The sequence below is a fragment of the Salmo salar genome, unplaced genomic scaffold (genome assembly GCF_965601325.2).
Source record: "Salmo salar unplaced genomic scaffold, fSalSal1 ptg000742l, whole genome shotgun sequence".
Lineage (NCBI taxonomy): Eukaryota > Metazoa > Chordata > Actinopteri > Salmoniformes > Salmonidae > Salmo > Salmo salar.
In genome coordinates, this window is record NW_027675483.1 from 166,888 (window position 1) to 178,911 (window position 12,024).

The following is a 12,024-nucleotide window of genomic DNA, read 5'->3' on the forward strand; positions in this document are numbered from 1 at the left end:
GATTTACTATTACAAAAGTTTGATTACCTTTTGTTGTCTTCGTCAGAATGCACTCCCAGGACTTCTACTTCAATAGCAAATGTTGGTTTGGTCCAAAATAATCCATCGTTATATCCGAATAGCGGCGTTTTGTTCGTGCGTTCCAGAAACTATCCGAAATGGTAAATCAGGGTCGTGCGCATGGCGCATTTCGTGACAAAAAAATTCTAAATATTCCATTACCGTACTTCGAAGCATGTCAACCGCTGTTTAAAATCAATTTTTATGCAATTTATCTCGTAAAAAAGCGATAATATTCCGACCGGGAATCTCCTTTTCGGCAAACAGAGGAAAAAACACAAAGACGGGGGCGGCCAGTGCACGCGCCTAAGCCCACAGTCCCTTGATCGGCCACTTGAGAAAGGCGATAATGTGTTTCAGCCTGGGGCTGGAATGACGACATTCAGGTTTTTCCCGGGCTCTGAGAGCCTATTGGAGCCGTGGGAAGTGTCACGTTACCGCAGAGATCCTTTGTAATGGAATGAGATGTCAAAGAAAGACAATAAATGGTCAGACAGGCCACTTCCTGTGAAGGAATCTCTCAGGTTTTGACCTGCCATTTGAGTTCTGTTATACTCACAGACACCATTCAAACAGTTTTAGAAACTTTGGAGTGTTTTCTATCCAAAGCCAATAATTATATGCATATTCTAGTTACTGGGCAGGAGTAGTAACCAGATTAAATCGGGTACGTTTTTTTATCCAGCCGTGTCAATACTGCCCCCTAGCCCTAACAGGTTAAAAAGGCCCTAAAGATTGATGTTTTACAACGTTTGACATGTTTCAACGAACGTAAATATAACTTTTTGTCGTGAAATTTTCGGTGCGCTTCCTACATTTGGAATAGCTTACTGAACGCACAAACAACAAGGAGTTATTTGGACATAAATTATGGACTTTATCGAACAAAACAACATTTATTGTGGACCTGGGATTCCTGGAAGTGCCTTCTGATGAAGATCAAAGGTAAGTGAATATTTCTAATGCTATTTATGATTTTAAATGACTCCAAAATGGCGGGTATCTGTATAGCCTGGTGTATTTTTCTGAGCGCAGTACTCAGATTATTGCAAAGTGTGCTTTCCCCGTGAAGCCTTTTTGAAATCTGTCACAGCGGTTGCATAAAGGAGATGTTCATCTATAATTCTTTGAATAACAGTTTAATATTTTATCAACGTTTATGATAAGAATTTTTGTAAATTGCTGTGCTGATTCACAGGCAGTATTGGAGGCAAAATATTTTCTGAATGTCACGCGCCAATGCAAAATGCTGTTTTTTTATATAAATATGAACTTTATGGAACAAAACATACATGTATTGTGTAACATAATGTCCTAGGAGTGTCATCTGATGAGGATCGTCAAAGGTTAGTGCTTCATTTCACTGTGTTTTGGGTTTTATTGACACATGTCCTTGCTTGGAAAATGGCTGTGATTATTTTTGTCTATGTACTCTCCTAACATAATCTAATGTTTTGCTTTCGCTGTAAAGCCTTTTTGAAATCGGACAATGTGGTTACATCAAGGAGACGTGTATCTTTAAAATGGTTTAAAATAGTCGTATGTTTGAGAAAGCTGAATTATTACATTTTGTTGTTTTTCAATTTGCCGCCCTGATATTTCACTGGCTGTGTCCCGCAAGTGGGACGCTACCGTCCCACCTAGCCCATAGAAGTGATGTCATCTCTGAAAATGATCTAACGGGTAACATTAAGGAAATAGAAAGGAGTGTTTATTAAAAGTATCAAGTACCATGACTTGTTGCGAGAATTTCTCAGTTTATATCAAATCAAATTTATTTATATAGCCCTTCGTACATCAGCTGATATCTCCAAGTGCTGTACAGAAACCCAGCCTAAAACCCCAAACAGCAAGCAAAGCATGTGAAAGAAGCACGGTGGCTAGGAAAAACTCCCTAGGAAAAACTCCCTAGAAAGGCCAAAAACCTAGGAAGAAACCTAGAGAGGAACCAGGCTATGAGGGGTGGCCAGTCCTCTTCTGGCTGTGCAGGGTGGATATTATAACAGAACATGGTCAAGACGTTAAAATGTTCATAAATGACCAGCATGGTCAAATAATAATAATCATAGTAGTTGTCGAGGGTGCAACAAGCACGTCCGGTGAACGGGTCAGGGTTCCATAGCCGCAGGCAGAACAGTTGAAACTGGAGCAGCAGCACAGCCAGGTGGACTGGGGACAGCAAGGAGTCATCATACCAGGTAGTCCTGAGGCATGGTCCTAGGGCTCAGGTCCTCTGAGAGAAAGACAGAAAGAGAGAAAGATAGAATTAGAGAGAGCATATTTAAATTCACTCAGGACACCGGATAAGACAAGAGAAATACTCCAGATGTAACAGACTGACCCTAGCCCCCCGACACATAAACTACTGCAGCATAAATACTGGAGGCTGAGACAGGAGGGATCAGAAGACACTGTGGCCCCATCCGATGATACCCCCGGACAGGGCCAAACAGGCAGGATATAACCCCACCCACTTTGCCAAAGCACAGCCCCCACACCACTAGAGGGATGTCTCCAACCACCAACTTACCGTCCTAAGACAAGGCCGAGTATAGCCCACAACGATCTCCGCCATGGCACAACCCAAGACAGGAAGACCACGTCAGTGACTACACCCACTCAAGTGACGCACCCCTCCCATGGACGGCATGGAAGAACACCAGTAAGCCAGTGACTCAGCCCCTGTAAAAGGGTTAGAGGCAGAGAATCCCAGTGGAAAGAGGGGAACCGGCAAGGCAGAGACAGCAAGGGCGGTTCGTTGCTCCAGCCTTTCCGTTCACCTTCACACTCCTGGGCCAGACTATACTTAATCATAGGACCTACTGAAGAGATAAGTCTTCAGTAAAGACTTAAAGGTTGAGACTGAGTCTGCGTCTCTCACATTGGTAGGCAGACCATTCCATAAAAATGGAGCTCTATAGGAGAAAGCCCTACCTCCAGCCGTTTGCTTAGAAATTCTAGGGACAATTAGGAGGCCTGCGTCTTGTGACCGTAGCGTACGTGTAGGTATGTACGGCAGGACCAAATTGGAAAGATAGGTAGGAGCAAGCCCATGTAATGCTTTGTAGGTTAGCAGTAAAACCTTGAAATCAGCCCTTGCCTTAACAGGAAGCCAGTGTAGGGAGGCTAGCACTGGAGTAATATGATCAAATTTTTTGGTTCTAGTCAGGATTCTAGCAGCCGTATTTAGCACTAACTGAAGTTTATTTAGTGCTTTATCCGGGTAGCCGGAAAGTAGAGCATTGCAGTAGTCCAGCCTAGAAGTAACAAAAGCATGGATACATTTTTCTGTGTCATTTTTGGACAGAAAGTTTCTGATTTTTGCAATGTTACGTAGATGGAAAAAAGCTGTCCTTGAAACAGTCTTGATATGTTCTTCAAAAGAGAGATCAGGGTCCAGAGTAACGCCGAGGTCCTTCACAGTTTTATTTGAGACGACTGTACAACCATCCAGATTAATTGTCAGATTCAACAGAAGATCTCTTTGTTTCTTGGGACCTAGAACAAGCATCTCTGTTTTGTCCGAGTTTAAAAGTAGAAAGTTTGCAGCCATCCACTTCTTTATGTCTGAAACACAGGCTTCTAGCGAGGGCAATTTTGGGGCTTCACCATGTTTCATTGAAATGTACAGCTGTGTGTCGTCCGCATAGCAGTGAAATTTAACATTATGTTTTCGAATGACATCCCCAAGAGGTAAAATATATAGTGAAAATAATAGTGGTCCTAAAACGGAACCTTGAGGAACACCGAAATTTACAATTGATTTGTCAGAGGACAAACCATTCACAGAGACAAACTGATATCTTTCCGACAGATAAGATCTAAACCAGGCCAGAACTTGTCCATGTAGACCAATTTGGGTTTCCAATCTCTCCAAAAGAATGTGGTGATCGATGGTATCAAAAGCGGCACTAAGATCTAGGAGCACGAGGACAGATGCAGAGCCTCGGTCTGACGTCATTAAAAGGTAATTTACCACCTTCACAAGTGCAGTCTCAGTGCTATGATGGGGTCTAAAACCAGACTGAAGCGTTTCGTATACATTGTTTGTCTTCAGGAAGGCAGTGAGTTGCTGTGCAACAGCTTTTTCAGAAAAATTTGAGAGGAATGGAAGATTCGATATAGGCCGATAGTTTTTTATAATTTATGGATCAAGATTCGGCTTTTTCAAGAGAGGCTTTATTACTGCCACTTTTAGTGAGCTTGGTACACATCCGGTGGATAGAGAGCCGTTTATTATGTTCAACATAGGAGGGCCAAGCACAGGAAGCAGCTTTTTCAGTAGTTTAGTTGGAATTGGGTCCAGTATGCAGCTTGAGGGTTTGGAGGCCATGATTATTTTCATCATTGTGTCAAGAGATATAGCACTAAAACACTTTAGTATCTCCCTTGATCCTAGGTCCTGGCAGAGTTGTGTAGACTCAGGACAATGGAGCTTTGGAGGAATACCCAGATTTAAAGAGGAGTCTGTAATTTGCTTTCTAATGATCATGATCTTTTCCTCAAAGAAGTTCATAAATGTATTACTGCTGAAGTGAAAGCCATCCTCCATTTGCGAAGGCTGCTTTTTAGTTAGCTTTGCGACAGTATCAAAAAGAAATTTCGGATTGTTCTTATTTTCCTCAATTAAGTTGGAAAAATAGGATGATCGAGCAGCAGTGAGGGCTCTTCGATACTGCACGGTACTGTCTTTCCAAGCTAGTCGGAAGACTTCCAGTTTGGTGTGGCGCCATTTCCGTTCCAATTTTCTGGAAGCTTGCTTCAGAGCTCGTGTATTTTCTGTATACCAGGGAGCTAGTTTCTTATGACAGATGTTTTTAGTTTAGGGGTGCAACTGCATCTAGGGTATTGCGCAAGGTTAAATTGAGTTCCTCAGTTAGGTGGTTAACTGATTTTTGTCCTCTGACGTCCTTGGGTAGGCAGTCTGAGAATTTATAGCATGACTTTTAATGCTCCTTGGTTGGGGTCTGAGCAGATTATTTGTTGCGATTGCAAACGCAATAAAATGGTGGTCCGATAGTCCAGGATTATGAGGAAAAACATTAAGATCCACAACATTTATTCCATGGGACAAAACTAGGTCCAGAGTATGACTGTGGCAGTGAGTAGGTCCAGAGACATGTTGGACAAAACCCACTGAGTCGATGATGGCTCCGAAAGCCTTTTGGAGTGGGTCTGTGGACTTTTCCATGTGAATGTTAAAGTCACCAAAAATTTGAATATTATCTGCTGTGACTACAAGATCTGATAGGAATTCAGGGAACTCAGTGAGGAACACTGCATATGGCCCAGGAGGCCTGTAAACAGTAGCTATAAAAAGTGAGTGAGTAGGCTGCATAGATTTCATGACTAGAAGCTCAAAAGATGAAAACGTCATTGTTTTTTTTTTGGTAAATTGAAATTTGCTATCGTAAATGTTAGCAACACCTCCGCCTTTGCCGGATGCACGGGGGGTATGGTCACTAGTGTAACCAGGGGGTGAGGCCTCATTTAACACAGTAAATTCATCAGGCTTAAGCCATGTTTCAGTCAGGCCAATCACATCAAGATTATGATCAGTGATTAGTTCATTGACTATAACTGCCTTGGAAGTGAGGGATCTAACATTAAGTAACCCAATTTTGAGATGTGAGGTATCACAATCTCTTTCAATAATGGCAGGAATGGAGGAGGTCTTTATACTAGTGAGATTGCTAAAGCGAACACCGACATTTTTAATTTTGCCCAACCTAGATCGAGGCACAGACATCAACTAACCTGGTGTTCCTCTGGTCCTCATCAACTGGGATATGTATTTTGGAAGTGTCAAACCAAACCCTGTGAATAAGAATCAATCAGAAAATCCATATCACATTATAGCTTCATTAGGGTGTAATAAATTAACAGAAACTTAAGCTTACATGTTTTGCCTTTCATTGAAGTGGTTGAAGACCATATACCTTTGGGGAGAGAGGAGAGAATCAGTTCAAGTCTGTCATGAAAACATTTCAGCCCACTACGCTATGAAACCACACGCTATTACAGAGACTGACATTATGCAAGGATTTAGGAACATCATAGTTTTCCCTAAATATTGCAAATCTTTGGAAGATACTATCTTTATTAAGACCAGAATTATGCTATTTACACTTTGTAGTCAACTTTGGCCCTTGAATCAATGTTTGACTAATATTGATGCCACGGGATGATTTCAACCAGTGAAGTTGTTTTTCTGGTTCAGATCCTCTATGAGGTGGGTATTGCAAGTATACTTTAAGGTGGGACAAATTAGCACGCAAAGTACACTTAGTTGACATGAAATAGTACAAAAACACTACTTGAATTCTACTTTAAATGTAGGTGTCCCAAAGTAACACCATTTAAGTAACATTAAATACATGCATAGTATATAAAAATACAACCATGAAAAGTATACTGACATAGTACACCAAAGCTAGATAAAGTGCACCTTTAGTATACATGGGATATGCTAGCAACATTACTATTTGCAATTATCTTTCAGTGCCACTACAAATTCACCGACTGTATATAGAGAACACTCAAATAAAATCTTTCAAGTACAGTTTAAGGTGGGTAGATAAGGTGGGTATTACAAACACTTTTAGGTGGGTCAGTATACTTTACTCAGTACACTTAGTTGACATGAAATTGTACTATAACATCACTTTAATTCAACTTCAATTTATTTAGTACAGATTTAGCTGTTCCAAAATAACACCATTTACATACACACATAGCACATGCATAGTAATTACATAAAATATAGAAAAACACATACCCCAGAAGCAAGAAGATTCCAACAATGATAAGGAGAACAAACTGCTTTACATTTGAACTGAAACGCATTGTTCCTCCAATAGTGACAGCAAATATTTAGCTTATGCTACACTAGAAGCAATGTCCAATCAAATGAAGATATCTCAAATGAAACTAGTGGATCTAATCAGCACGCCTAGTCAAATGAGGAGGAGGAGCCTCAGCCCTTTGAACTGTACCTCCATGGACTTATACACACATCACCATGGTAACCCACACCCAAACCAGAAGTAACCTGAAAATAGAGTTCTTTACCAACCAACCCTAACCACTTGTACATGTAGTATCCATCCAAATAAGAAAGTAGAGTCAAATAATGTCAAATATGACCAAATAAGGTCAAATAAGGCCTCATATTTAGCATTAATTAGGATTCCTAATGATCTACTCTTCTTGGGGACCAAACAGGAAACAACACAACAAATACATAACCTACATAATATACATAGCACTACATTTACATTACAATGTAGTCATTTAGCAGATGCTCCCATGGATTGGCAACAAGTGTAATATTAAATAACTCTTTCACCAGTAAGTAAATCCTTGGCGAGAACTTAGGTCCTAGTTAAAGTTATTTGTTGTAAGTTAAAAAGTCAGATATCAAATGTACATTCTGTCCTTTGTTTGCAAATACAGGTTTCTCTATCTGGTCATCTCTCCCTTATCCCAGTCTCAGGGGCTCTTAAAGGGGGCAGACACCCATTTAACATGAACATCACATCCCTCCTAACTTCTCAAAGACAAAAACCTTTTGGACATTTGTTCAACAGCAGTAATAATAATAATAATAGTAAATAGATGGTAAAATGTACATGAAGTACAATTTATGAGACTTGCTTTAACTCTAAAAGTATTTTGTGGTAATGGTAGAAGTTTTTTAAATGTTTTAAATAACTATTTAAAGCGAATCAGTTTTAAGTATGTTTGGTTTTGAAAAAAACTTATAGTAGTATTAGTGTCTGCAATAGTAATTCTGGTGACTGGTTATAGTTGAAAAGGTAGGTAGATGAAAAGTTAAAATAGCCGGAACATATGAAAGTTGGTTCAGTGTATCTCGCTTGAACAGTTTAAGACTTACTGCTGGTGAGTTATTTCATGGAAATGTATGCAAATATACAGTACCAGTCAAAACATTTGGACAGACCTACTCATTCCAGGTAAATGTTTTATTTTTACTATTATCTACTTTGTTGAATAATAGTGAAGTCATCAAAACTATGAAATAACACATATGGAATCATGTAGTAATTAAACAAATATATTTTATATTTGAGATTCTTCAAAGTAGCCACCTTAGCCACCAGTAGTTTGCCTTGATGACAGCTTTGCTCACTCTTGACAAGGGAAAACCCTTGAATGAGTATACATTCATTCATACAGCCAGAAGAAGACTGGCCACCCCTCATAGCCTGGTTCCTCTCTTGGTTTCTTCCTAGGTTTTGATTTGATTTGAGTAGGTGTGTCCAAACTTGATTGGTAATGTATATAGTTATGTTTGATACAAGTTTTAAAGAATTTAAAGTTAGGATAGCCTGAACCTGTGAACGTTGTTTTGGTGTATCTAACTTGAACAGTTCAAGAGTTACAATTATTGTTGCTAGGTAATATATGCTGATTTATGCACATTTATGTACTTATAATTTATAGCGCAGACCAGAGCTAGTGTGAGCCAGACCTAGCTAGCTACGCCCAGGACCAGAGCTAGTGTGAGCCAGACCCAGCTAGCTACGCCCAGGACCAGAGCTAGTGTGAGCCAAACCTAGATAGCGATGCACAGGACCAGAGGTAGTGTGAGCCAGACCCAGCTAGCTATGCCCAGGACCAGAGCTAGTGTGAGCCAAACCTAGCTAGCTTTGCCCATGACCAGAGCTAGCACAGAACAGAGCAGTACAGTGCATTTGGAAAGTATTTAGACCCCGTGACTTTATGGAGTCAAGTAAGGTCAAATATGATAGCCTCATATTTAATAATAAATATTTATATTATTTATTAGGATCCACAATTTCACAGAACAAAAATATAAAACGCAACATGCAAGAATATCTACATTACATTGCAGTTCATATAAGGACATCAGTCAATTGAAAGAAAGAAATTTGTCCCTAATCAATGGCTGTGCGAAGACGCTGGATAGTGGTGGGAACTGGAACATGCTGTCGTACACATTGATCCAGAGCATCCCAAAAATGCTCAATGGGTGACGTGTAACAGGGTTGGTTGTGTTGCCACTTGCCTTTAAAGAAAGGTGTATTTAATGTTCAAGCATTCTTATTGGTTGGTTCAATTCCGATGACAATAAGGCGTGTTGTTATTGGCCCCACTTGCAGATTAGGGGAGATAGCGAACATCAGGTCTCGCCAGTATGAAAATGTGATGCAAGGGGTCACGTTCTGAATACTGGTTTTCTATTGGTGCATTTTAACATTTTGTTTACAAGGTTGCTGTACATTGCTGATTTATACATGTGTGGGTATATGGTACCTGTTAGGGATTGAGGGGCTTTCTGGGATGTTCTTTGGTATATGATTGCTGTATTTAAGTGTGTTAGCTAGCATGCTAGCATGCACCGATGTAATGGTCACATAAGCCCACTGCTAACACAGTTGTTTTCATGCTACAGATTTTACCATCGACAGCCATCAACATCATTAAGCCCGGCACAACTAACATGCTGTTTCCTATTTAACAACAGATAATAAATAATGCTCAACTGGGACCACTGGCTGGGGTGATTTATTTGAACAAAACACAACACAAGGAGAGTACGTTTAACATCTGTTACACATGTCAATCCAGAGCATCCCAAACATGCTCAACGGGTGACATGTCTGGTGAGTATGCAGGCCATGGATGAACTGGGACAATTTCAGCTTCCAGGAATTGTGTACAGATCCTTGTGACATGGGGCCGTGCATTATCATGCTGAAACATGAGGTGATGGCGGCGGCTGAATGGCACAACAATGGGCCTCAGGATTTTGTCAGGGAACCTCTGTGCATTTAAATTGCCTTTGATAAAATGCAATTGTTTTCACTGTCCGTAGCTTATACCTACACATACCATAACCCAACTGCCACCTTTGGGCACTTTGTTAACAACGTTGACATCAGCAAACCGCTTGCACACATAACACCATACACATTGTTGTGCGGTAGTGAGGCCAGTTGGTGGCTTATGGAAGAGAAATAAACATTAAATTCTCTGGCAACTGCTCTGGTGGACATTCCAGCAGTCAACATGCCAATTGCACGCCCCCTCAAAACTTGAGACATCTGTGGCATTGTGTTGTGTAACAAAACTGCACAATTTATAGTGGCCTTTTATTGTCCCCAGCACAAGGTGCACCTGTGTAACGATCATTCTGTTTAATCAGCTTCTTGATATGCCACTCCTGTCAGGTAGATGTGTAATCTCGGTAAAGGAGAACTGCTCACTAACAGGGATGTAACCACATTTGAGTCTAGCATTGGAGAGAAATAAGCTTTTTGTGCATATGGAACATTTCTGGGATCTTTTATTTCAGCTCATGGAACCAACACCTTACATGTTGCGTTTATATTTTTGTTCAGTGTACAAGTGCTGCATCTCCTCATCTCTCCTTTGACCCAACGACACACCATTCTGAGTGCACACCAGCGGGGAACATAGTCAAAAACAACACATCTTACATGTCCTACATTCACGGACTGAAACCTATCATTGGGGTTATGTTAAATGTATTATCGTGGACATAATAATCAAGAAATATTTTAGCTCCTGCCACCTTTGGGCACTTTTTTCACAACGTGCTAATCTATTCCAAGCAGAAACAGTCTCACATACATTTACACAACAGTTATATGGTTTCAGGGTGGAATACTTTAGTCATTATCTTTAAACATATAAATTCCTTTATCACATACATGCGCTGAGACATGTCATACGCACAGCGTAGTTGGACAGGCTGGCCATAGCTAGCTGAAATACAAGAGGAAAGAGGAGCAGCAAACATCGGTCAAATAGTTAGGGTTAGTTGACAACGTCACGAAAACCACACAATCGCTACATTGGGGAAATACATTTGTATTGTCGTATTTCTGGATGGCCAGATATCGTTTCTATTGGCTTATATTGGACCTAAGCTTGTCGCCTTTGTGACAACGATTCCTAATGGTAGAGCAGAGGCATGAGCATCTCGTAATTAAAGAAGATCTCAGTTTTATCACCTACCACAGTGTAGGAACATAAAATCTAATCAGTTAATTCACCTGCCCTACCCGGAACGTAATAATATTCCACCTGCCCTACCCAGAACGTAATAATATTCCACCTGCCCTACCCGGAACGTAATAATATTCCACCTGCTCTACCCAGAACGTAATAATATTCCACCTGCTCTACCCAGAACGTAATAATATTCCACCTGCCCGACCCAGAACGTAATAATATTCCACCTGCCCTACCCAGAACGTAATAATATTCCACCTGCCCTACCCAGAACGTAATAATATTCCACCTGCTCTACCCAGAACGTAATAATATTCCACCTGCCCTACCCAGAACGTAATAATATTCCACCTGCCCTACCCAGAACGTAATAATTTTCCACCTGCCCTACCCAGAACGTAATAACATTCCACCTTCTCTACCCAGAACGTAATATAGATTCTTTCCAGACAAGGCATTTTTTTAGTTGCTTGCATCTTTTTATTCAGACCTTATTTGGAAGTACATAAAGGTCGTGACGGCAGTAATGACGATAGTTGCTCAGAGAAACTCCATTCTTTGGAAGCTAATTCCCATATATATTTTGACAGTATTAAGCTTGAAAAGCTGGTGAATGTCAAATTAAAAGGCTGCTTCCTGGGTTTAAAATGGAACTGACTGCGTTTTAGAAACATGAAATCATATTAAAATCTGTTCATTTACAACCCAGGAATTTCTGACAAGAGAGCACTTAGATTTGGTAATTTTCACGGTTTCATAAATTCATAGAATGTTTGGGAATTATGTATAGTAAGTCATTTGTGAAAATTCCATAGCAATATAGAGTGGGAAAGTGGCCTTGCGTTTGGACAATTTAATAGACACTGCAGTAAATAAACCATCTTTCTTGTCTAGGACCAGAGTCTATGCAGACTGGTGCACCATAGCCAATCAGAACTA

The 12,024-nt window shown here is 40.3% G+C and overlaps 1 long non-coding RNA gene across 1 annotated transcript; it reads right to left on the bottom strand.

Moving 5' to 3' along the window:
• Nucleotides 1-1,754: 1,754 nt before the first annotated feature.
• Nucleotides 1,755-6,969, bottom strand: LOC145877241 (uncharacterized). The gene is made up of 4 exons (XR_014391622.1): nucleotides 6,839-6,969; nucleotides 5,961-5,999; nucleotides 5,818-5,877; nucleotides 1,755-2,293 (listed from the first exon to the last, which is right to left on the bottom strand). It is a non-coding gene; the product is annotated as an uncharacterized LOC145877241 (long non-coding RNA).
• Between the last annotated feature and the right edge of the window lie 5,055 nt (nucleotides 6,970-12,024).